General features: G+C 35.8%; 1 protein-coding gene across 4 annotated transcripts in view; it reads left to right on the forward strand.

The window, feature by feature from the left end:
* The first annotated feature begins 12,889 nt into the window (after positions 1-12,889).
* Positions 12,890-26,610, forward strand: part of LOC101736981 (uncharacterized) — a 68,286-nt gene continuing 54,565 nt past the window's right edge. For 2 of the 4 annotated variants that reach the window (XM_062673688.1, XM_062673689.1), the window contains exon 1: positions 12,948-13,281. The gene's annotated coding sequence lies outside the window, so the exon portion shown is untranslated. Of the gene's footprint in view, positions 13,282-26,610 lie in introns of all 4 variants that reach the window. The other 2 variants (XM_004928214.5, XM_062673687.1) reach the window with 2 other exon arrangements.

A 26,610-nucleotide genomic window follows, 5' to 3' on the forward strand; every position in this document is an offset into this window, starting at 1 on the left:
CGGAATCGCATAAACGATTAGGTCGATAAAACCTGACAGTTGTTAGTTATCACCGAAAAGGGCAAAACTGAATATCTCCGTCACGTGTCGCGATATCTATCAGGTGCCAAATGGATTATGATGAGAAAACTTTAAGAGAAACAATGACTTGGACCTAAACAAGGATACTCGAAAAATGAATGGATAAGACACCGCAAGAATAAGATGTTATGTTGTCGTATACTTGTATATAGATATACAGTTTTCCAAACAAGAAAATAAAATCACTAAACAAATAACAATAAAACCAATTTCAGAATATTAGAGTTAAAAATTCTACATGATAGATTCAATAACAGATGAATCAGATTATCTATGGAAGGAATTATACTAGTCCAAGACTTATGGAGCGATAAGGCCAATGAAGTCGAATAACTGTTCAGTTCTTTTTATGGAAACACCGGTTAATTGCTGGTCTGACCCATTGAGTACAAGGATCGTTTAAGTCATCATTGCGGAAATAGCATTTTCTACTGACGGAGCATTATACTCGTACATAAGCTTAAAGTAAAGTTTACTATTTACAGATCCATGTTTCTAAAATGTAATTCTACTATGAATTGTAGTGAGTTTTATTTATTATTCCCAAACCTATTAAAGGCAAAAAATCAGTTTCTTGCTCAGCCAAATAACAAATTACGTCAGTAATATATTCTTCTTGACACTAAGTGTTGGTTTATAGCAACAATGAAGGTTTTACGTAATAAATATTTGATTTTTTATTAAAACAAATTCCGCTTGCATCTGTAGTAGCTGTTACTTATTTTCCTACCCAACTCTCTTCTTCATTCTATACATAGAGCTGGTAAAAGGAGCTGCTATGAGATGTAAACTATTCTGTCCGCGGAACATGATGTGATTCAGATTTTTTCCGATGCGCTGTATTAATTATAGTATTGCTCCAATTAGTATTCCAATTATTGTATTGCTTAGATTTTTACTGGTGGTAGGACCTCTTGTGAGTCCGCATGAGTAGGTACAATCACCCCGCCTATTTCTGCCGTGAAGCAGTAATGCGTTTCGGTTTGATGGGTGGGGCAGCCGTTGTAACTATACTGAGACCTTAGAACTTATATCTCAAGGTGGGTGGCGCATTTACGTTGTAGATATCTATGGGCTCCAGTAACCACTTAACACCAGGCGGGCTGTGAGCTCATCCACCAGTCTAAGCAAAAAAAAGGGCTCGTGGAAAATACGGTACAAGATACAGGTAACAGGAACGCTAAAAAAACTTTGAAAACCGAGATGTTGCATTTTTATTGGAGCAATTTTCAACTTCGTTAGTATTGAAAAAATATTACGCAGATCAATTTGTACAAACGTATAAGTCTCCATCTGAATGTTAATAATGTTACGCCGGTAAGAGTAGCGCCATCTGTCACCGAATAGTCGCACGAATATCGAAGGATCCAGCATGCTCGAGAACTACAACGCCATCAATTGACAGATAGCGGAAACTACTACTAGAGATGAGTAGAATATTCTCGATAATACTAGTGATGAGGTATCGGCTATAAAAGCGTTGTAGGGATGGCACGCAGTCAGTCTAACCCATGCATCAGCCCGCTGAGTTTCTCGCCGGATCTTCTCAGCGGGTCGCGATTCCGATCCGGTAGTAGATTCATTCGCGAAACAATTGCTCTTGAGTTGTTAGGTCTCCTTCGGAGGCGCTCGGGCAGTTGTTAGCAAATCCCACCCCTCTTGGCTGAGCCTTTGCTCGCCCACCTGTCCTGGTGAAACTGGAAAGGCCTTCGGGCCACCAGTAAACTTTCAATCATAAAAAAAAAAAAAAAAAACGCAGTCAGTCAGTAATCGGAACTACTCGAAGCGAAACAGCGAAGGAATCATCTGAAGCGAAGCGGAACAAGCGAATTGAGAGTTTTAAAGTGTTTGTTGAGTGTTTGTGAAGTGTTTTAAGTGTTAAATACAGTTTATAAGTTGTACTTTGGTGAAATTTTATTTATCCCGAACCCCAGCGCGTAACAATTATATAGGAAATAGCTTGATGGTAATAAAAACATCGCGAACAAAAAAGTTATAAGCATAATATATTTAAACCGCATTATTTAACAAAACGTTGGAAATCTGAACGTGTAAATTTCTCTTTTCACCGCAACTCGAACGCTTCATTTAGTCACACCCTGTATACCACTAAACGGCTATGCTCTTGACGACAACGCAGAGATAATAACGACACATGATTTCCACAAATAGACTATATTTAACAAGCTGCAATACGTTGTTGGGGTGTAGTTGTCATATAAGATCTTAGTATTCATCTATGTATTTTCTATATTATTGAAATTTGAAATAAAACTTTATTTAGGTTGCCTATAATTTGCATTGATAAAAGTTATTTACTTCGGCTCTAAGTTGATTAAGATGAACACAATAAATCAAACATAGTTTTTTGTCGAATAGTTTTTTTTTGTATTATATTAAATCGAAGAGTTAAACCTTTTCGAACCAGAAATCTCAAACGAAGATTTTCCTTTTTGTTGTGGGTACCAAATATTGACATATGAGACAAGAATTCACGTCATTATCAGCAGATTGCACGCCACTAAGCACGATTCAGCTCTTGCTACAAGAAAGAATAGACCCAGATCTCGGAAACTAAACATTTTAACCAAGAAATTTTGTTCTCACATAGATGACGTCAGAGAACGATGTCCTTGGCAAAGAAACAAAAATAGAGTAAAAAATATTTAATGTTATTTCAAAATACATTAAAAATTCGCGTACGTTTACTATTTGTACCACCCAAAGTGATTCACGCTTCAATAACTACATTATTGACGCACAATTTGCATGCCAGGTGATGCCACCGGTATAATAGAAACCGGATTGAAATAACATCCCAAGCCGGAGTAGCCGGGAACAAAAATATTATGCCTGTCTGAACCGAAATACTTGACTAAAGTCAGCTTAGTTAGTGACTGGATTAATTTGTAGTGGATTTAAAAATGCATTTTTTCGTACTGTAATGTTAAGACACACATATTATTAGCACACACACATTTTGAAGCCGTCGTGGCCTAACGGATTAGACGTCCGGTGTGTTCGTGTTGAGCGATGCACCGATGTTCGAATCTCAGGCGTGTACCAATTTTTCTAATGAAATACGTACTCAACGAAATACGTTCACGATTGACTTCCACGGTGAAGGAATAGCATCGTGTAATAAAAATGAAACCCGCAAAATTATAATTTGCGTTTAATACCAGGTGGGCTGTGAGCTCGTCCACCCATCTAAGCACTATATTAAAAAAACACTTATTTCACACAATACAACAGTGAAAAACGTAATTTCGAAAACTAAATTTATCAAAAAAAAAGCTAAATAGCTTTAAATTTGTTCAGGGTAAATAAGATATGGTCTGTATATTTTAACTATGAATAAGTCATAGGCATGTGACTAATCATGGATAGCCAGAAGGGCTGTTCCATCTATGCGCGGTTTGGTAAGTGAGCACACAGGGCTTAAAACCAAGGAGGATCCACTAGCACTAGCCCTATCAATTTCGTTGGATTTCACTGATTCTAACACCGTATTATAATCGCACCAAACTGAGAAGATGCGGCGAGAAACTCGAAACGAAAACGAAAATGGGTTGTGCGTATGCGTCTATAGGTAAAAGCTATTTTTTCCTCCTACCTATTCGCTGGGAGACTAAGAGGTTATTCTAGCTACGCCCGGACGGGTAAGTGAGCTCATTGACTCAACCTGAGAGAATTTGCTAACACTAGCCTTAGCAAGAGCAATGCTTCGCAGAATCTACCACCGGATCGAAATGGCGACCCACTGGGAAGATGCGGTGAGAAACTCAATGGGCTATGTCTATGGGTTAGTTCGCCCGTAGAATAAAAGCTAACATCACGTGGTGTTCCCGTGTACCCATCCCAGAGCAGACTCACGCCCGACGTTGTTTGACTTTAGTGATTAAACGAGGACCGGTGCTTTCAACGTGGTATGGACCACCACTAAAGCCGGTAATGTTAAATGATTAAAATATAGGATGTTCTTTGTGTAGTTTTAAAAGTCAAGATCAATCGTTTTTCCGTAAAAGTTTAGATTTTACTTAAATTTAGGACCATCGTGATTTGTTAAACTAGATTAAAGTTAATTTAAATAATTTAATATAAATATTGATCAATCTGTATATTAACGCATGAGAGCTTATTAAGCGAATAAATTTAAGTTATATTTTATGTTGTGAGTTTGAAATGAGACTTAGAATTGTTTTCTATAGACAAAAATTAAAAAAGATGTTTAAAAAAGGATTATATAGATGAATACTTCTGTAGATAGCAAATAAATATAGTAACTGTAATTAAAACATACTATATTTCGAAACGCTCGAACATAAGTCGTCTAAACAATTCTCATTACAATTAATTTAGAATATTGCATCTGCTTTTACTATTCAAAAATAGTTATAACTCGTCTTCGTGTTTCATTAAAAACCTACTAAACAAACTAAAATATAATACAATTTCTAAGGAACTATAATTTGTGAAGTGTGTTATTGTATAGTCACGCTATAGAATATCGCACTTCATAAAAATATAAAGTTGTTTTCTTTAAAACGAGCTCCATAAAATTACTACCGACTAATTCACAGTAATATTCTGACTTTCGGTTTGATTGCCTTACACTATATTCAAATGCACGATTAAGAAACGTCTGTTTAACATTCTTGAATTATTCAATGATGTCGTGATGCGTAGGCGCAAAACCGTGCAGTGGGGCTCGGCAATTGTTATACATATTTACGATCAAATTACATTCTCGACTTTTATCTTTCATAAGGCTTCAAATATTCATTTGATAACCGTCTATGATGACTTGAATACCATCACTCCTAAACAGATGAGGGGAACGTAGCATTACAACAGAAATTAGTGCAGAGGTTGAGATGAAAGTAAAATTGGATAGGAAAGAAAGAGGTAGTTGGGTTTGCAAACGCATCTTGAGTTTCACGTAAGATAGTGTAAATCTTTAAATTGTTATAATATTCCAATCAATTCGTTCCGAGTGCATAGCAGTCGTATATTAAACCAGTTTTAATTAAACTATTGCATGTCGAATATTGCGGCATTGAAGTAATTACCAGATTTTGGAGGGGGTTAGCCATGGCCAAGATTACTATTATGTTGTTTTGTTACTTTTGCCTTCAAGTGTAGTTTATGTGTTAATAGCAATATGAAAGGTTATTTTCTGTTTTATCATTTTCATAAACATACTATTATTTCATTCGTAACGTTTTTGGTGCGACGCTCATTTCAATCCCACCGTAAGTCTGCATTAGCGGAAATTATTTTATTGCGATTTTTCTCCAATTTGTTCCGGTCACAGTCTTGAGTATATTTTATTACAAACAAACATTGTAAATATATTATAATGATACGTTTTAGATCAACATAGATTTCTATAATCCCTTTGCTGCGATTTAATAACAATAGCACCCCGTATAATTTAACTTAATAAGTCACAATGTGAAGACCACCATTTTGGGTTATTTGGTGTTAAAGTTTCATTAGTATTGCAGTTGCTATCAATCCTTTCCTCAGAAAAATACCAAACGATAGTGTCTGTCTATGCGGGATAACGATTTGCCATTACCTCCGTAACTACGCAATTTAATTAATAAATGAATTTATTATACAAGTTCCTGAATAATTGTTTTAGGTAAATCGATAGTGTTTTAAGTCTTTTGAATTCTCGCATCACTCGATACGATTACACAGTTTTCTTTCACGAAACCTTCGAAATATTTGATTTTTATAATTGTTCATTTAAAATCACCTGTCTAACAGCCAGCCGCTGTAGTTGTTGATTAGCCAATTCAATTACAACGCAAAATAAATTGCTTCTTTTCTTGTTACACAGCGCTGCTTCCACTCGCCATTATGCAACTAGTCACTGTCAGTAAAGTAAATGGAGCGTTTTTTTGTTTTTGTTTTTCATAACCATTGCTTATTTCACTTGACTGAAATTCTAATATATAATTTGGAAATTTATTTCATAAACAGACTAATAGATAGAGAGATTACTAATAGACTGAGAATTTTTTAAATAAAGTTTTTCTAAAATACTATAATAATTTTTCAGTCATAGGCATATTAAACAAATGCATTTTATAAAATAATTAAATGCATAAAATATATATAGCTGAATTGATACACAAAATTTTGTGCCTAAGCTGTAAGCTTGACTGCTGTAAAGTACTTTTACATGCAACTAATCCGTGGAGGTGTATGCAGGTCATACCACCCCGAGGGAGATGCTTATCTTTTACCGGGAGCGTCCGTAGGTGGCGAATAACGAGGCCTCTGGGCACTATTCTCAGATGCAAGGTATCAAACCAAACAGATACTAAACCAGCATGGGATGTTTATTCCAGGCAGTTCGGGCTTCCAGACTTTTTCCAATATTATTTTGAGTTTGTTTTCCGTCTTTTAGTTTTGTTTTATGTTGTTTTCGTTTTCTTTTCAGTTTTTCTATCCTTTCACTTCGTTGTTGTTTGTTTATTGTTTTGTTATTCTTCTATCCCTATTCTTCTACTTTTGTTGTATACCTTTTTGTTTATATTATGATGTATTTTCTTCTTGCCTTTGGATTTCTAAAACTAATCCCAAGTTTTCCCGCCCGGCGACGGAATGCATAGCTTTTGGGTGTTAATTCATGAGGTCGTCCCAGGGGACCGTACCCGTGCTTAATAGAAACAGGAGTAAAATATCTGAGCAAAATGTCCAGTTTGAAAAAGTTGTTGTTACCTCAGGAAGGCAACTTTTGCTTCATGGGAGGAGATACCTCTGTGCAGTCGAGAAAACGGCCCAGAATTGAAAGGCTTCAATTTGATTGATCTTCAATAAAGAAGATTGATTGATCTTCATTCTCTGGCTTCAGTTCTACCGTGGTGGCGCCAGAGTCCGACATAACCCGGCCTGTACTCTGCGTGAGTCTACCAACGGATCAGAACTACGACCTGCTAAGAAGATCTGGCGAGAAACTGAATGGGCTTAGGTTAAGAAATTGCCCTGATTAAGTATGCAAAATGTTACCCACAGTTTTTGTGGGTACAATTTATGGGTAATAGGTTTATTAATTGGTATTAATTGATATTAATGGGTATTTATTCATAGGTAAAATTCGAATCGCCCCCTTAGGACGCCCCCTGGCTAGGTGGTGCGATGACCTCCGAACGATGGCGGGCAAGAAGTGGATGAGGAAAGCAGTAGGCCGGGCTCAGTGGTGTGGATTTGGAGAGGCCTATTTCCAACAGTGGACGACTGTGGGCTGCTGATGATGATGATGAAAATTCGAAACAATTGAAATTTGAAAGTTATCTTTTATATTAAAAAAAAAAAAAAAAAACTCAAAGACTTTTAATTACAAGTATTAGTTTTATATGGTATAATTTTTTATATCGAAACGCAACAGTAACATTAAAATCCGATTTTTGTGTTGTTGATGAAATTCATTCCCAAGAACTTTACAACGTATAAGATTAGACTGGTTCTTTATACAGTTGCATTGTAACTCTCACTTGTACCACTTGAGATACCGTGTTCACATACTTAGTGTCAATCCGAGTTGACATTTAAAGTTTTTAGCAAGTGCATGCTCGGCCTCGATGTCGAAATTTGGTACATAAATATCTCACAGAAACATATCTATGCATGTGTGTTAGGGTTACCAGAAGGTTGAAGTTTACCTGAATGTCGCGCATTAAAATTTCACGTTTCGGATGCATGGCCAAAATTGTATGAATTTTATTAAAATTTTTCAACTTCAATTAAACTTATTAATAAGCAAAATACTCAATTTTGTTTATACAAATGACAAATTAGACCAGTTGATTTGATTTAAAAACGAAATTATCGAACCAATTTTCATGATATTTCTATTGTGCTTTTAGGTACCGCAAACACCGGTCACCGTCCTTGCCAAACACGTTGCTTGCGCGAAAGGCTCGACGAGTAAATTAACCGATAGACACAGCCCACTGAGTGTCTCGCCGGATCTTCTCAGTGGGTCGCATTTCTGATCCAGTGGTAGATTCTACGAAGCACTGCTCTTGCTAGGGCCAGTGTTAGCAACACCTCCGGCTTGAGCCCCGAAAGCTCACCTACACGCTAAGGTAAAGCTGAAATAGCCTGCCAAGGCTAGCTACCTATACGGTAAGAAAAAAATAATTCTATAGCACCAGTCTTACTGCTTACAAATGACGTGAGGTGACATATAAATAAGCTAACCTTTTTGAAGTCAGATAAAAAATGCATCCAATAAAGTAAATGAACAAACCGAACAAACATTGGGCGTTAGAACAGAACTGTCTTCCCACTCAGTTGATGTAAGCAGAATTATTCAGATTTAGATCTCTTATAGAGAGATCCTCTCTATAGAAGTGCATAGCCGTATTCACGTTGTAGAATCAATGGGTTCTGGTATCCGTGACATGCAGTCAAAAATGTTATCCCTGGAATCGTGGCACTCAGATTTGACAACTTTACTGAATATACAGTGTGCAAGGAAGACGTGGTAAGGCAGAATGGAAGAAACCAGATCACGCCACCCATGCGATGGACCACCAGATAAAGTAATGTAGGCAGACGCTTACACGAGTGCACCAGATTGATCTTAAATGACAAATGGCGTGGTATCATGCGGCAAGCTGCATCAGCAAGAGCACTAGCACATCACTCTGCAAAAAACTCAACGACTGAGAATAAGCAGAAGAAGGTAACCGCTCCCGAAACTAAAAAAAGAAGTGTATCTCAATGCAAGTTGAATACAGCTTCCTAATCTTAGTCCTATGTTATATTGTATTTCGTTAAATTTATAAATTTGAAGCTCTAAATTTAACATTTCGGCAAGTTTAAGCTACTGGGTCGTCCAGCTACCTTTTTTTTTTATTGCTTAGTTGTGTGGACAAGCTCACAGCCCACCTGGTGTTAAGTGGTTACTGAAGCCCATAGACATCTACAACGTAAATGCGCCACCCACCTTGAGATATAAGTTCTAAGGTCTCAGTATAGTCAACGGGGGCATGGGATAGGCCACAGGGAAAATCCTTTTGCCCGGCAGAAAATTTCCCTATCCAATGGAGCAGGGGTGATGGGTTTGCTGGATGAGTTAAGAGTAGTGTGATAAATATGTACTTAGATATAATATTAAGGGTGGGTTGATGATGCGCTAGCTACCTCACCGACTCAAGGTGTCTCCCTGTTCTTTCCACATTCTTCATTCCTAAGTCTTGCAGTAATCGTCTTACAAGCTTAAACAAATATTCTTGTTTTATATAATTTTGCTTACTTTCACTAGTAGACTGTCAATGTTAGTTTTAGTACGCTCAAATGTAAACAACGTGTTACGAGTATCTTCGTATGTATACTTTTAGTGAAAATCATTGAAATTGTTGCTTCTTGACTTTCATAAAATAATTTTATTGTAAAGTTGGGTAGCTAAGATCCTGGCATTGTTGATTACTGTATTGGTTTTCGATGGTACTATAAATAAAACATGATTTTTTTTCCTACCTAAGCAGATAGCCTTGAGAGGCTATTTGAGCGTAACCTTAACTAGTAGGTGAGCTCACGGGGCTCAAACCGGAGTGATGCAAGAGCAGTGCTTCGCAGAATCTACCCCCGGATCGGAAACGCGACCCACTGAGAAGATCCGGAGAGAAACTCAGTGGGCTGTGTCTATGGGTTAATTGGCTTGTCGAGCCCTTCGTCGCAAGCGACGGGTTCGACGAGGACTGTGACCGGATGAATTTATCTACTCCGATCTGATATATATATGGTCGAAGAAATATGGTGAACCTAAAGCTTTGGAGACTTTCTCAACGGTCCTGAAGTCATATAGTAAAAGATAATTCATTGCTTAACTACACAAGTAAAGTGAGCGAGAGTTCAATAACCTAATATACTATTACCTATTACTGTGAGGTACATAACGTCGTACATAATAAGAATTAACAGTTCGTATTATTCAACTAGACCGTTTGATAGCTTCACACATTTCATTAATGAGTAATTTCACTGAACTGTTTCATAACGATCACCGAACGATAATGTAATCGGTCTGTAGCGGTCTATAGTAAACATTAATCTATACTAATATTATAAAGCTGAAGAGTTTGTTTGTTTGAACGCGCTAATCTCAAGAACTGGTGGTCCGATTTAGAAAATTATTTCAGTGTTAGATAGCCCATTTATTGAGGAAGGCTATCACGGTAAGACCAATACAAGTGGAGCACCAATAAAGAATCAAAATAGGGGTTTAAATAGCTTCCTTAACATTTTATAATTCAAAAATATTTTCACTTTCTACGTAAATGAAGTGGGGGGTAAAATTTAGCGTTATGCCAAAGTAATTATTCCACGCGGACGGAGTCGCGGACAAAAGCTAGTTATTAATATTTTTTATTGAATTCGAATGCGGAATAGAGAAGCGAAATATAGATTATAGTATTTTTTTTTTAAACCAAATTATTAATTGCGTAAGTTTTCCTGTTTGGTTTTTTCGTGTTTATTAACGTGTGAAGGACAGTCGTAGTACCAACGAAGCTGTCTTCTTATTTTTGACGATAACATGTCTAAGGACTCCTGTGACTGTATATTACGTTAGGTGCGGCCAGTATCCGTCTGCCTATGATAACAAAAAAAACTAAATTATTTTTTTAATGTTACCTATAATTTACACTATAACTCATGAAATATAGGATTAAGCTGTAATATCATTCATTTTCGAGGAAATAAAAAATAATACACAACATTTAACATTATAGGATTAATAAGTATTGTCATTTAAAACATTAATTTTCAGATAACACAATATATTCTCGTGATTTATCAGCCCTAATGGGTAAATAATTTGACTCTTGGATCAAAAGCGTACGGTTAATATCATCACGATTGTATCCCGGAAGCTCTCATCGCTGTAAAATTAATTTAATCCGTTAAGACTTCTGTTTTAGGGTTGTTGCTCTGTTGATAAATTAATGTTTCCGCACTAACACCAGTTCTATAAGCATTTAGTAAATTTAATTTATATCTTCGTGGTTTCGTAAAAATATTCGTAAGTTATCAGTATATTCGCTTGTTGCATACTCATTTATAGTTCACCGATGTAGTCGTCGGTTTTAGATCAAACCATTTACATAGCGATGCGTGCTAATAACGGCCATTGAGATATCAGTTCTAAAGTCTCAGTATAGTTTCAACGGCTGCCCCACCCTTCAAACCGAAACGCATTACTGCTTCACGGCAGAACTAAGCTGGGTGGTGATACCTACCCGTGCAGACTTACAAGAGGTCCTACCACCAGTAATTACACAAATTATAATTTTGCGGGTTTGATTTTTATTACACGATGCTATTCCTTCAACGTGGAAGTAAATCGTGAACAATTGTTAAGTACGTATTTCATTAAAAGTAAAAATTGGTACCCGCCTGCGGGATTCGAACACCGGTGCATCGCTCGATACGAATGCACCGGACGTCTTATCCTTGTGAATTATATGAAACGTGAAGTTCAATAGCTATGTCAACGTCTTTCGTACTCCAAGTCGTCGTCTAAAAGGTAAAAGACCAGATCTACACCCATATCGAGCAATGCAACTATGCCAAGGCTTAAGTCCCGCAGACAGGTACGAATTTTTCTAATGAAATACGTACTAACTCATGTTCAAAAATGACTTTCATAGACTTCAAATCTCAAAGTAGGTGGGTGGTGGTGCTCAGGTGTAGGTTATTTGTAAAGGCTCCCGTAACCATTTTGGCATTGCTGACGTTCATGGACGACGGTAACCACTCACCGTCAGGGCCGTATGCTCATCTGCCTACAAGGGCAATATATGTATAAAACCACTTAAGCACTGGTATCACCCAGGTGGGCCGTGTAAGCTCGTTTATCTTCTAAGCAATGAAAACACGGCTCAAGCAAACCTGCAAATCTAGCTGTCCACCTGTAGAGTCCCTCTGGGATTCCGTAATTTGAGGACCAACAATAAAGAGCGCGAGAAACGGGAGAAATTCGACACAAATGTTCTATGCACAAAGCATTTGAGTATTTGAGCATGACAACTGACAGTTTACCAAAAAGTGGAAGTGACGCAAAGTCACTCAAGAAATATGAATTGATTAAATAAAATTAGGTACCTATTATATTTTTTATTGAACATAAAAACCTTAAACCTACGACCCAAAAAGTGACTAAAACAGTAAAACGGTTCCAATGCTCGGATCGATTATCTATCTAACATTAATTTCAATAGGATTTAGAACCGATCTTAATATATTGAATTTATGTATTCTCAGGGCAGCCCTATCAACAACAATATTTACTTAACCTATGCCTTATTAATTGGTTGATGTAAACAATTACCGACAATTATTGTTTATAGACCTCGCTGTGAACCTTGTAGTTTTAAAAGCTGCTTATAATGTAAATCAAACTATTCTTCATTTAAAAATACATTTTTTATAATACAATTTTAGAACTGTTAAATAAAAATGTGTTGTGGTAAAAAAATAAAATGTTACCTTATGCTATTTCACTGTATATTTGCTTGTTTGAAAGTGTACTAAACTCTACTATCTAGTAAAAAAAGCACTTTAAATATTCGTCATCATTACATTTAAATTAAGACAACGTTAGATACGAGATATAATACTTAGAGAATTAAGCTAGAAACAATTACGTAAAATCAATCACAAATTCAGATCATAATAGAATTATACAGGTCTAAACCATAACCATTTATTTAAATTTACACAAAGCAGGCCGCCATTTTTTAAACAAACGATGCCCCTGATCGTTCAGGCCTATTTTAATATTACAGCACGCGGAGCCGACCACGTAGCTGGAGGCACGCTGATTCTCGTTTTTCTTGTCTTGTCAGCTAGTTCTGCCTCACCGAAGAAAATAACCAAAGCCGACTGACTGGCAGCGCAGCATTCCTCGATACATTGCTTGGTGCACGGTTGAAGGGAATCTTAAGTCAGTTCGAAAGTAGACCCACAGTTGTATGGACGTTTTGTTGTCGCGAGTAACATAACGCGCGCTATCGAAATACGGTGGCATTCCACATTGAAATTCAAATAGCAAAAGGATTGAATTTTTGGGAAATTGAAAATTGATGTGGATAGTGTTGTGACAATTTACTATTGGATTATCATTCCGCTTCAATCGAATAATTCGTTCGATTCTCCGATTGGAATCTTGATTGTGTAAGTAGTTACTGGTTATGCATGCTAATTGCATTTGAATTACTTAATCTGTACAGTTCCGACAAATATAATGAGCTGCTATTTCTGGAACTGTTAAGTTATATACATCCTAACCTCTTTACTCGATCAATTTGAAGTTGATAAATTGAACTATATGAACTGAATATTTACAATGTAACCGTCCAATAATACTAAAATTCAATAAAGACAAGTTTATAATCCTTTAAAATTATTTTCCAAACTTTATGGAAAAATATCAAGAAAATTGTTTTTTCAGTGTAATTAAACATGAAATATTTCTGTCTTTTTTTTAAAATAAATAATTGTTCATTTAGTTATAATATAATAGTTATTTTTTAATATTACCACGCCCTTTATTTATTTGATAAAATATGAACAGTTTCAATAAATCACGATTTACTACAGATAGATTTTTTTTCTGCTCAGCCTATATTACATACTTGATTGATACATTTTATCTAATTATTGGATATTGGATTATACGTATCAAATTTACGATAGGAACAAAGTACTATTTTTTAACACTCAAAAGTGTTATTCTTATTTTGAACGAAAAACTATTTTGTATTTAAATAAATAAAAAATAAAAAAAGTGATTATCTGTGAATGCACGCACATCCAGCCTGTTTGTTATTCACGTTTAATACAAACATTCCGAGAATTCGATTCACGTTTTAGCTAGAAACTCTTAAATTACATTTTAAAAAATTTCAGCGAACGACTTTTCATAGTTTCAACAACGCGCGTGTATTCCGATCATAAAGTTTTATGTAAACATCGTGCACTAACATTTTCACTCGCATACCGGGCGAGGATTTGCATCGGAATCGAATGTGTTTGCGGAGTCGATTTCTCGACGATGCGGACGACTCACGGCCTAGTTGCGGTTTGTGTACATTGTTAAAGTACTTATACGTTTATTTATTTTATTCGTACTGTTAACATGTTAACGTGTCCAGCTTGTGTACGTTTTTTTTTGTAAATATATTTCAGTTAGTCGTTTTTAGGATTTAATTCGACTATTTATTTTTATTTATTTTTTATTGCTTAGATGGTTGGACGAGCTCGCAGCCCACCTGGTGTTAATTGGTTACTGGAGCCCATAGACATCTACAACGTAGACGCGCCACCCACCTTGAGATACAAGTTCTAAAGTCTCAATATAGTTACAACGGCTACCCCACCCTTCAAACCGAAACGCATTACTGCTTCACGGCAGACATAGGCAGGGCGGTAGTACCTACCCGTGCGGACTCAGAAGTGGTCATTTAAGATGTTAACATGTCCAGCTTGTATCCGTTTTTTTGTAAATTAATTTCAGTTAGTCGTTTTTAGGATTTAATTCGACTATAATCGACTTTCCGTCTAAAATCAATACAGTCGAATATGAACGAACAGTAATTAGTTCATTATTTTAGTAATAAATTTATTGTTTTCGCGCGGGTTGTGGACGCAATTAGAACAACTTTTACGGTTTCATTTCGCGTTTATTACTTTTTATTTTACAACTTCGAACGTCTCAAAAACAGTTCACGGTCACGGACGACTAATAATTTAATTAATATCATCATCATCATCATCGTTATTATCAGTCTTATCATAGGAACAAAAATTATTCTTAACAGAATCTCCAAAACGATCGCGCTACACACAGTTTTATCATTTATCATTGCTGAAATTATGGAAAAAAATCCATTATAAGCCACGTCAAAGTTGTAATTTTATTTCCACAAGGCTCCAAAGTTACGTTATGTTTTTGTTTTTTTTTTTTTTCAATTAGTATTTTTCGGGATATCCGAAAGGAAACTCACTGGTTACATAGTATCATTATGTGTCTTCAAACTGCTTGGCAATAGAAATAAGAATGACAACAGTAAATGATACACAACGTATCAATTTTAATGGTGATAGCTGGCATTGCTGAAGTCCATGGGCGACGGTAATCACTCACCAACAGGTGGGCCGTATGCTCGACTGCCTACAAGGGCAATAAAAAAAAACTACACTTTCAATATCTACTCCACTACAATACTCCAATACAATACGTACAAAGCGGCTTGTCAAAAACAGAGCTTTACAAAATATGTGTAGATAACCGATAAGCCTTATGATAATAATAAAAAAGTTATATATGTACCTACGAAGACAAAGGCATAAATGTATTAACAAAATATTTTTGACATTTAGGGCCCGTCGTACTCAAATATGAGTATACGTCGAAGTACGTTTACGTTGTAATTAAAAGATTATACCTACATACTCTAAATGTTCTAGCCTTAACCAATTCTGTTATCTCAACACTTGTTAATCTAATAGTCCTATTTTTGTTTCACTTATTCTGTCAAATTCCACGCACAAACGTCTTCTTGGTCATAAAAACACATTTAATTTATTTTGAATCCTTAGCGTTTTAAATGTAATTTGTGTATAGCTTCATCGTGGATTGAAAGAAAGTTGCGAGTAATATCGATCAAATGATTTATTCAACTTCATTCCAACTCTGTCAATGAAATAGTACGTAGCTGCTAGGTAATTTTTATTCTTTTAAAATTGAATTAGAAGAATAAAACTAACTAGAACAGAACTAAAACTTGTTAGTCGTTTGTGATACCTTTAGCATGTTAAAGATTTTGAACAACACTATAAAAGACTACTGGTTACTAGTATTAACTTTTTTTAATATTGAATTTTTTTGTTATAATTTTTTGTTCATCACAATGGTTTTATGTTGAAAAATACAAGTATAAATTTAATAGGTAATCGACAAAAATAAATAAATGACGAAATTTTGAATAAAATTGCTTCTAAACCTGTTTAGAGATCGAGCAGAGTTAAGAATTAAATTCTTTCGCAGCGATTAATTCCATCCACCGACAGCTGTGTTTAATTTAATAATTTTGTATGCAAATTTAGAAACGAATTTTAATACATTAAAGTTTTTTAATTACAAATAAAGACAGATGCGCTGGTTGTCCAACGTATGTACAGGGGCTACTTGTCCTACTTGGCCTAACAAAAGCAGCGTATTTACAGTATTTAACAACGCGTCTTTGCTTAGCGGTGAAAATTCTACCATATTCACAACAAATATTATATATTTTTGGACACATTTTAGATAAATTTCTCTTCTGTCTCTTCCTTTTGTTATTCTTATAAAAAGGATAAAAAAAAATGTCTCTACCTAAATATACGTAGATACTGTTTTCTATATTTTAAAATTTCCCCTGGACGTAATATATTATACTATGTAGATACTATGTAGATACTATCTAGATACTATGTAGATACTATGTAGATACTATGTAGATACTATGTAGATACTATGTAGATACTATGTAGATACTATATAGATACTATATAGATATAGTAGATACTTCATGTCTGCTCTATTTTAATACATAAATTTTCGTCAGCGTGCCCTAAAGATTAGTGCGTCAGGTTTACTAGTATCGAGTAAACACGTCGTCATTTTGATTAATATGAAAATTGAGAAAAGCGGCTAGAATGTGATATTTTGTTTTTAAGCATTTGAAAATATAAATTATAGTGTAAATGCTTATAAAAATGAAATGCATATCATAAAACAAAAAACGGATGAAGTAAAAGATTTGCTAATAAAAGAAACTAAAATTAAAAGTTAAAAAAGTTTTACTTTTTGACACGTTGGAACTGAAATATGGAGATATATCCTATAGAGTGTTTGACATCAGGCAGGTGGCAGGTTGTAAAACTCATGGCAAATCTTTATACAGTACGATGATAAAAGGACATCCCGACCCCACATAGTGAAGGATGAGAGAAAGAAGAAGGAAAATATAAAGATAACCGATATTTTATATTAAACTAGCTGTTAAGCAATTAATTATCCTTTATGAAATATAATCCATGACCGTTTACGGCTTAATGTCGTATTTGCAAGATAAAACGCATCGGAAGAAAAAGAAAACTCAGGATTTAACTATTGAAATGCTGACAGTAGAAAAAAGGTTACAGTTTGTACAGCTGTGATCGATATTGTTTAAAAGTTTACTGTTCAATTTATAAATCGCGTGTTTGGTTGCTTTAAAGACTTCGTACTTACGAGATACGACGTTAAGAAAATAATAGTTATCGATCATAGCAGCCCCCTTATCCCGCCAGGGTTCTTACCAACGGTAAGGTCCTAAATACCAGATAGTGGGCCAACGGTTCGCTCGCAACATCTGCGGGCCCTCCAGTCCTACATACCTCGAGCGACCCCTCGGCGCGGGGACTTACCTTATAGGGGGTTCGACCCCCTGCCCAGAAAAAAAAAGGCTTCCATCGATAAGATAGAGCAATTAATACTATCAGAGGAAGTGTATGTATATTTAAATAATCAAATTGTATTTAGTTCTTGGTACGGTTTTTATTTAGATAAAAGCATCGTCATCTTCTACCGAGAGAATTGATCGAAACAATAAAATGAAAACAATAAACTTGAGATTAAGCCGATGTTTTCGTAGTTTAGAAGTCTAAATTATATTTAAGACTTCTAAACTACGAAAACTTGAGAAAATACTATTATTATTATTATTTATAGCGGATATCATAAAAATCCTTCAGAAGTATTATCAAAAACCAACATATAGAATCAGATTTATGTTTGATTTTATCGGTAAAATGTCCCAAATACCATAAATCAATAGGGCCGCGATCAGTGGGAAACAAAGCACTACAATAATACAGACACAGTAAAACAAATGCTTACGATTCAATGAGAAACGGTACCATATATACTTTGATGTGGGTCACCGTTTAGTTCTGACTAGCAGTAATAAATAATTATGGTTACGTGAATACAACGAATGAGTCCATCTGTTTCCACGTCGAGGTGTTTATTAACTCAGTAATACCCAATGGTTTTTGTTTTCCTTTCGGATTCAATTATGTGTTTGGATGAATGGATGTGTTTCTATGCGTGTTTTGATGACTGGTATTTACAAACAGCTCAGCTTAATATTTCCTTCAATTATACAATGTCTATAGTAATAATTAGTCGAATGAATGGATTAATTTGCTTGGTATATTAACATCAAGCCCTATTTAAAAAAAAAAAAAATCTTTAAATTTGTTTATCTGTCTATGTTTATCTGTCTATTTTCGTGAAATTCGCGCTGTTATATAGTTGTCATTAATTTGTTAGTTTTACTAACCATGCTCCAAATCCCAACAGCACAAATATTCCGAGGAATTTAGAACATATTTTGATTGGAACAAGCTCAATAGTTGTTTCAAATTTACAGAATTCAATCTAAACAAATGATGTTTTTTTTCATCGAGTTTAATTTGTAAATGTTGAATCAAATAATTTTCTGCGATTACGTTCTTTGCGATTGCAACTTATCTAATAGCATTTGTTTCTCGGGTCAACGTAACTATGTGATAGCATGCCTCCGCACAGCGATTTCCAATGAAGTAATGCGGAACGCGGCATGTGCAAGCGGTGTTCATCATGAAAATTGATTGTATCGCCTGAAAGCCAACATGAAATATGTTGCTTACCGCGCTCAAATAACACAGTATTAAGTCTTTCACTTTATCCGCTTCTGATTTAGTGATTGCTCGATTTCTATGAGATTCATTTGAACACGATGTTTCATTACATTGTTTATCATTAACAGAACTAATCTTTAGGTCGATGTCGGTCGCAATAATTAACTTCATAATTGTTTTTTAAATAGACTCATTCTATCGTAAAGCTATTTCTGTCAAGAACACGTTCTTATGGATTACTTACTGACTTAGTAAAGCAGCATGTGTCATTGAATACAAATTTCAACAAGACATTTAATAAAATGTTTTTAATATGAAGTAACCAAAACAAATTAATTGGCAGGTTTTGGTCATGTACAGTTTCAAAACACATTTGGTGCTATATAAGTGATAATCAAAACTTACAGAGAACAAAAGATGAAGACTCTTCCATTCAATTATTCTATTCTTTGACAGCCGTCTGACCGAATCATAGTAACAGGACTTAATCTTAAACTAAATCCAATCCCATATTATTATCGCGCCTTATGCATAAGGACTAATTTACCCATACACCTTTTTTCAAATCTTTTCTCTTTACATTTACGATCTAAAACATTCGAGGTGTGCTGCTTGCTATTCGTACCGGTATTCAACATCTGCCCAAATAGTTATTCTTATCAGGTGTTCGAAGTAGCGAAAGCGATGTTAGAAGTAGAGCATCAAACTACGAAAACATCGAACTCAAACCAGTTGACGCATACAAGTTTATTCTTATCACTCACTCATTAGACGCTAAGCGATTTGACGGTGCCATGATGTCATGCAAGGGCGCAAACCAGATCCGTTGATAATTGCGTTGAGCACGATACGAGATTGTAAATAACACGAACGAATGCTGATCGCGGAGGAACTTTAACGAATAGTCATTCTTTTTTTTTTCTTTTTTTTTATTGCCCTTGTAGGCAGACGAGCATACGGCCCACCTGATGGTGAGTGGTTACCGTCGCCCATGTACTTCAGCAATGCCAGGGGCAGAGCCAAGCCGCTGCCTACCGAACATTCATAGCATTTAGGCAGTTTATGAATTGAAGTTAAGTTCATCGGTAAACACTCCCTTTCTGTGGACAGATTGAGATGTCTCTTGCAATTGAATTTTAATACATTGGGATAGGATTTTTGAAGTATAGAAATAAGCCCATTTTTACAAATTTTAACTTGTATTTATGTAAACGAATATCATCTTATAGTTACATATAAATGTATATTCGTTGCATTAAGTGGATTTTTGTAGGTACCTTGCTCCTCGGGCTCACAGTGCCTCATTGTCAACATTTCTCAAGGTTTTCAAGCTTTTCGTAGTTACCACTTCTGACTAGTAGGCCAATGATCGTTGGATTTCCACTTTCGGCAAACACACATTGTTATCTGAACATTGAAAAATGTAGCTGCATCTTGAAGTTTTTCATTGGTTTCATCCGTAACAAAGACATCGCCAATCATACTGATAGTGTCTTATTCTACAGCAGAACAATGATACTCGATAAGATGATAATGGATGAGTTAACAAAAAATTTACGTGAACCAAGTAAGATGTACGTTATAAATGCTCTCGCTGTTTCAAGGCACGTTTATGACCACCGAAAATTTGTAGCATCCATTTGAGTTGAGGACTCGACCGACCGTCAAAAAGTAAAAAAATAACCAAACTCGCACTGTCCTGTCCTTGTCCATTGCCGGATATTCAAAGGATCTGTTCAGTATTTAGAACGATGTCCGTCAACACCAAACATACACGATCTAGTCCAATCCAATTTGCACGTTTAATACGAGCCGCCGAAGCCGTTCCGACTTAATTGTTTTCACACAACAAAGTCTAATCATAATTATTGGATTTAACATTAAGGCGATCGAATTTTATTCATTACAAAATGAAAATGGAGATATTTAGCTTTGCGTAATAACTGGTGGTAAGATGTTAACCCGCACGGGTAGGATTCTCTATTCCGCCTACTTTTACCGTAAAGCAGTGCACTCTATTTGGACCATAGAACAATTGAGTACAGTAAATTGGGACATCGACCTAATGTCTAAAGGTCGATGTTTTTACACTGCGGGTTTCGCTAATCCTTACACTCGAATGACTGTGAAGCAGTTAACCTATTAAAATAAAACTAATCAGTATTTTTTATTTGGTAAGCAAATTGAAAAAAAAACTCACAAAATACTCTAAAAAGTCCAATCTTCACTTAAAGTTAACGAGGACTTGCATAGCCGAAAAAGAAAAGTCTCTTAAAAACCAGTTTATCTCGAAACGCCGGCTGCGGTTGCCAAAAAAATAACTCACAATGAATCGTCTCCACAAGTACGTTGGTCGATGTCGTTTTTTATTACGTAAAATGGCGGCTTACAAATTTCATGACGACTTCTCCGTTTTAATTTAATAGTTAGAGTGGTCAACAAAAAAAGTTACGTGACAGTAAAATTATAATTTCCAGAGACTTTCTTTAAAATAATGTTTAATGAAAATAACATCAGAGAGAGAGAGAGAGAAATGTTTCGGTCGTTCCAAATAGTAAACACACAATTTTCAACTAAGCATAATGTTCGATAAAGAAGTATGTATTTAAAATTGATTACTTTAAAATTGTTCGGCTATTTACATTAAATACTATTATTTGACAGCTACATTACACATATCCCTATTTTAACATTTAGTGTGTTCCCGGTTCCCGTAATCATGGCGCTTGCAACACCGCCGAAATATCGGGACTTTTTAAATGAAAATCATGGTAAAAAACCCTTAAATAAAAGCATATATTTAATAGCTAATATGTTTAAAATATCACAAAACGCTTTACAGACTTTTGATAGAAAACACTAAGTATCATACTTTCGTATAAAAATTCGGGACAAATTCGGTTTTTAGGGGCAGCTAAAACTATCTACTAAGTACATTCATGTACAGTCAACGTTTACGCTTCATTATCTACTAATCGTGTACAGTCACGGCTAGAGTTCATTTACTTAGAACGCCTATGACCCCAATACTTCCAGAATATACCTACAAAAGGTTTAAAAAGTAAGCGACTGCGGAAATGTGTTCTTTCAAATTGAAATAACAGCTAATTACTGATGAAACTGCTTTCTATTTTTGAGATCATTAGATTATAAAAATCATATGGAAAATCGACATTTTTATTTACAAGTTTTTGCATAAACTTACGTCAACATTTATAATATTAATACATTTTAAATTTTACTTAAAATCATGCCATTTAAATTCGTTTTTTACATAGTAGCAAATGGTCGAAGTAAGAAAAAATAATTCATGCTTTATTTTGTATTGAAACAGACCGTTTACTTGATTAATAGTATAAGTAACAATAAGATCGTAACTTAAATGGATTCCTTTAAGCCAGTATCAAATGTGTACATCCGTCGATTTGTCGTGCTTCGCTTCACAATAAGGACAAGCGACCTATTCGTATCGCAAGTACATCTTCGACGATACTATAGTTTGTACATATTCAAACGCCATCTCTATATATTAATACGTGAAGCAAAAACTTTGTACCCTTTTTTACGAAAATTGCGCGGACGGAGGAGGATAAAATTTCCCACACTTATAGAAAATATAGAGGAGTGCAGAATGTTATTGTTTTTTTTTAAATTATGCATAAAAAATACATTAATTCAATAAAAAAACATTATACACACTTCCATGTATTTGACACACACACACATATATAATATACTCTATGTTGATTGTCAAACTTTTGTTATTGCTTATAGTCTCAGTCGTGGCATCGATGCTTGGCGGCGATGAGTCCTGGAAGGCCTATGCTCGACTTCTGCGAGTGCACCATCTCGCAGAAGGAGGCGGCGGGGCGAGTGAGGCAAAGCTCTCCTCACTACGCAGAAACCCGCCGCCGCCGAGCAGGGGGTCGGGACCGGGGTCGTATCCGTGACCTGGCCCCCTAAGAGCTAGGGGTCCCACCCGTTTTGTGCGGGGAGGGACCCAGACGTGGGGTGGCGTGCTTTGCACCCTCACCCGCAGTAGGAAGCCAGGTCATGGTAGACCGCGTTCCCCCGACCGCTCTGGGGGAAGGTGTAACGCGGCGCCATCAAGGCGGGCTCTCAGCCCGCTGAACGAGGGAACCGGTGGTCGTGTCGCTGGCGGCCGCCGGTCCGGCGTCCGTAGGACGGTGGGATGGATGTAATGTGCTCTGCGTCAACCCTGTCCTGCCGTCTCAATAGCCCCGACTGGGCTCCGGCCCGGTCCGAGGTAGGGCGCCGGTTGTGAGCGGCAGGAGTTTTTAGTGAGGTTCAACTCCCACATACCCCACCTGTCGCGCGGGTGGGGATACGGCGATTTTCACCGGTGGAAAAAAATAAAAATTGTTTATAGTCTGTGGTCAAATTGAGAATAGGTTAAATATTATTTGTCTATAGTGTAGCTTTGGCGAAATCTGTGATTAAAGAAGTAATATTTGACGATTACGAAGTCTTTGACAATAGAACCATTATAATGTTGAAACTTATAATTTCGATTAATTATAATCGAATTTCGACTACTGCGGGACCCCTACTAATATTAAAAATATTAATTAAGAACTCATTGAAGACCGACGCGACGGTAAAAATGTTGTTCTTTGTAACTTGTGTGCTTATACTTGCTTATCTTGTAAATGTCGTTAGTGCGCTTCAAGCTTTTACCGGATCTTTTCAATCCTTTAATAACTACTAGTCCTTCCTTCGTTCCTCAAGGCTTGCGCCATGCATGCTGTGATATCTATGAGCTCCTTCTGACACTTAACACCAGATCAGCTGTGCGCTGGTACGACTATCCCATGAAAACTGAATAATTACCCTTACAGTAAATTGTGCAAGTATTTACAAAGCTATGGTTTATTTAAATTGAGTACATTAATTTCGTCTAGAACTTTTCACGATGTAAACCCAAGGACTTCAATTTAGACCCTAAGAATTACATTTTTCGTAATGCTAGCAACCCTAAACGACATCGCTCCACAACATATTATTGCTTCGGTTGAAGCCGTCTAATTGTTTTACAAGATTCCCTTCATTGCTGTAAGGTATTTGTCTAGATTTCGAGACAACTTTAGATCTTCGACTAAAATAAATTGTCTTTAATTGTAAAATACTAATGAAAACAAGTGTTTTGCGTATTATGAAATAAATAGGTAACTTCTAGAATTCACATTATGATTACTGATCCGGGGAAATTGTCCTCATTTAAATTTGAGTTTATTATAATCGACAAATACATTGGAGAAATTTCTAGAATTCTGTAGGCAAGTAGGTACCAATACGAATTTAGTATTATAATTATTATTCTAAGAACGAAATTACCACAATATATCGACTGTTTGAAGTCGTTGTGGCCTAAAGGAGGAAACGTCCGGTGGATTGACTTCCACAGCGAAGGAATAACATCGTGTAATAAAAAACCAAACCGTGAAACTATAATTTGCGTAATTACTGGTGGTAGGACCTCTTGTGAGTCCGCACGGGTAGGTACCATCACTCCACCTATTTCTGCCGTGAAACAGTAATGTGTTCCGGTTTGAAGAGTGGGGCAGCCGTTGTAACTTGTGACCTTAGAACTTATATGTCAAGGTGGGTGAGAATTTACGTTGAAGAAGTCTACGGACTCCAGTAACCACTTAACACCAGGTGAGCTGTGAGATGTTCCATCCATCTACGCAATAAAAAAAAAACTACGCGCTACCAAAATAGCGTCAAGTACAAAGCTTGGTATTAGGGCGTATTCTGAATCCGTACGGGTTCGTGCAATTGTTCTATCTCTTTCTGCTGCCAAGCGATTTGTTAACTTTAATAACACTAAAATAAAATGATGGATGGAAGAACTCAAGGCTCATTTTAGCTAAGCGCTAAGCCCATAAATACCAACGTTAATACCGCCACCCACCTTGTGATTTGAAGACGAAATCTTAACTTTATTGTAATGTCGATACACTGTCTTCTACTTCAAATCGAAATGCATGTGGCTTCGCGGAGAAATAGTCATGACGATGGAGTATACTCAAAATCACACCATCGTTGTCAAACCAAAATCTGCTATGTGCACTTTTTGAGATTTTTACTTTTTGACCTTTTCGTTTAGTTCACAGCCCTATCTACCGTATAAAAAAACTGTTATGTGTCTATAGCTTTAATATTTATCTATAGCTTTCATCTGATATAGTTCTTAAAAAGTTACTTTCATATAAAATTTTATACGAAAATGTTTTACTCGTTAATTCAAAATAGAGTTTTGCACATAGCAGATTTTGGTTTGACAGCGACGATACGTTCTATTTTGAATCTAATTGCCATCAGCATTGTGGCGTTTATCGGAATGAACTTCGGTACACTTGATGGATCGAGAGCAAGTCATCAATAAAAACACTAATATGAGTTTCTCATTAGAATATTTCAACAAAAATAAAACTAAAAACGGAAGACGATAACATTTAGCGGTCAAAAGAAATGAGTCCGCCTCGAAATGTGAATGAACCACGAATACGCATGTACTCGCTACCGTGTGAATCTTAGATCATTCGCGAGATAATGTATCAAGGTTGTTGTTTTTGTACGTCACGTCAGAAAAACAAAATACGAAAATGCTTAGTGAAGTGGTTATCTGTATAATGTAGATTGGACGCCAGAATCGTTTTTTTTTTATTGTTTAGATGGGTGGACGAGCTCACAGCCCACCTGGTGTTAAGTGGTTACTGGAGCCCATAGATGAGATATAAGTTCTAAGGTCTCAGTATAGTTACAACGGCTATCCCACCCTTCAAACCGAAACGCATTACTGCTTGACGGCAGAAATAGGCAGCGTGGTGGTACCTATCCGCGCGGACTCACAAGAGGTCCTACCACCACCCTGCCTATTTCTGCCGTGAAGCAGATATAAAATATCCAGGGCACGGGCAACAAACATGACTGGTGGTAACCAGTATCTCTGACCCGATGTGATATCTGTCTAAATTTTACATCTCAAGCCATAAATAAACACGGAAAAAAAATTAAAATATTAAATTCTTAAAAAAGTTGCATAAGACTGTAATAAATAAAACAAAAAGTTTTTCTTGATGTTCTAAATTAAGAAGTACTTTGATTTACAAGTAGCGCTTCCTTGCCAAAATATTGCAATTGATTGGATTGTCTAAGTCTAAACAAATAAAAACTTCAGTGAATCCGTATGCTTGGTTAGCATTAAATAGAATTTCTATTTAACAAGTAATATTAACTAAAAGTATCTCGTACAAAAATTAGAAAGATGTTTTTTTGGAAATTAGCAAATTATTTATTCCGAAGGAGGCAAACATTTAGAAAGATTTATGTAGGAAAGTGGTAAGTAACATGGTCAACAAAAAAACGTTCAAATTGTGAAATCTATAGTTCAGTGTTTCATTTTCCTGCCGTGCTCCGACTTTATTGTTTTTCAATAAAGTTAATAAGCGTCATATGTTTCATATATCATTTTCATACATCATTATATGAAATACTTATTTTTCTATGTGTTTACGCCTTCTATTTAATTAGAACAATGTAGGTATACTTGTTATTGACACTTCAGGGAAGGATTAGTCAATTACCATAAACGAAAAACAGGTATAACACACATAAAAATCTACCAATTTCAACAATTTTTTATTGTTTTATATGTACATATTCTTTAGTGGTAAATATCTTTGCAATAGTCAATGCACGGACAGAATTCAGTAGCCTAACGAGAATAGAATTTTTTTAATGCTTATTAAATCAATGCTAGAATGTTCC

Source organism: Bombyx mori, chromosome 18 (assembly GCF_030269925.1).
Source record: "Bombyx mori chromosome 18, ASM3026992v2".
NCBI lineage: Eukaryota > Metazoa > Arthropoda > Insecta > Lepidoptera > Bombycidae > Bombyx > Bombyx mori.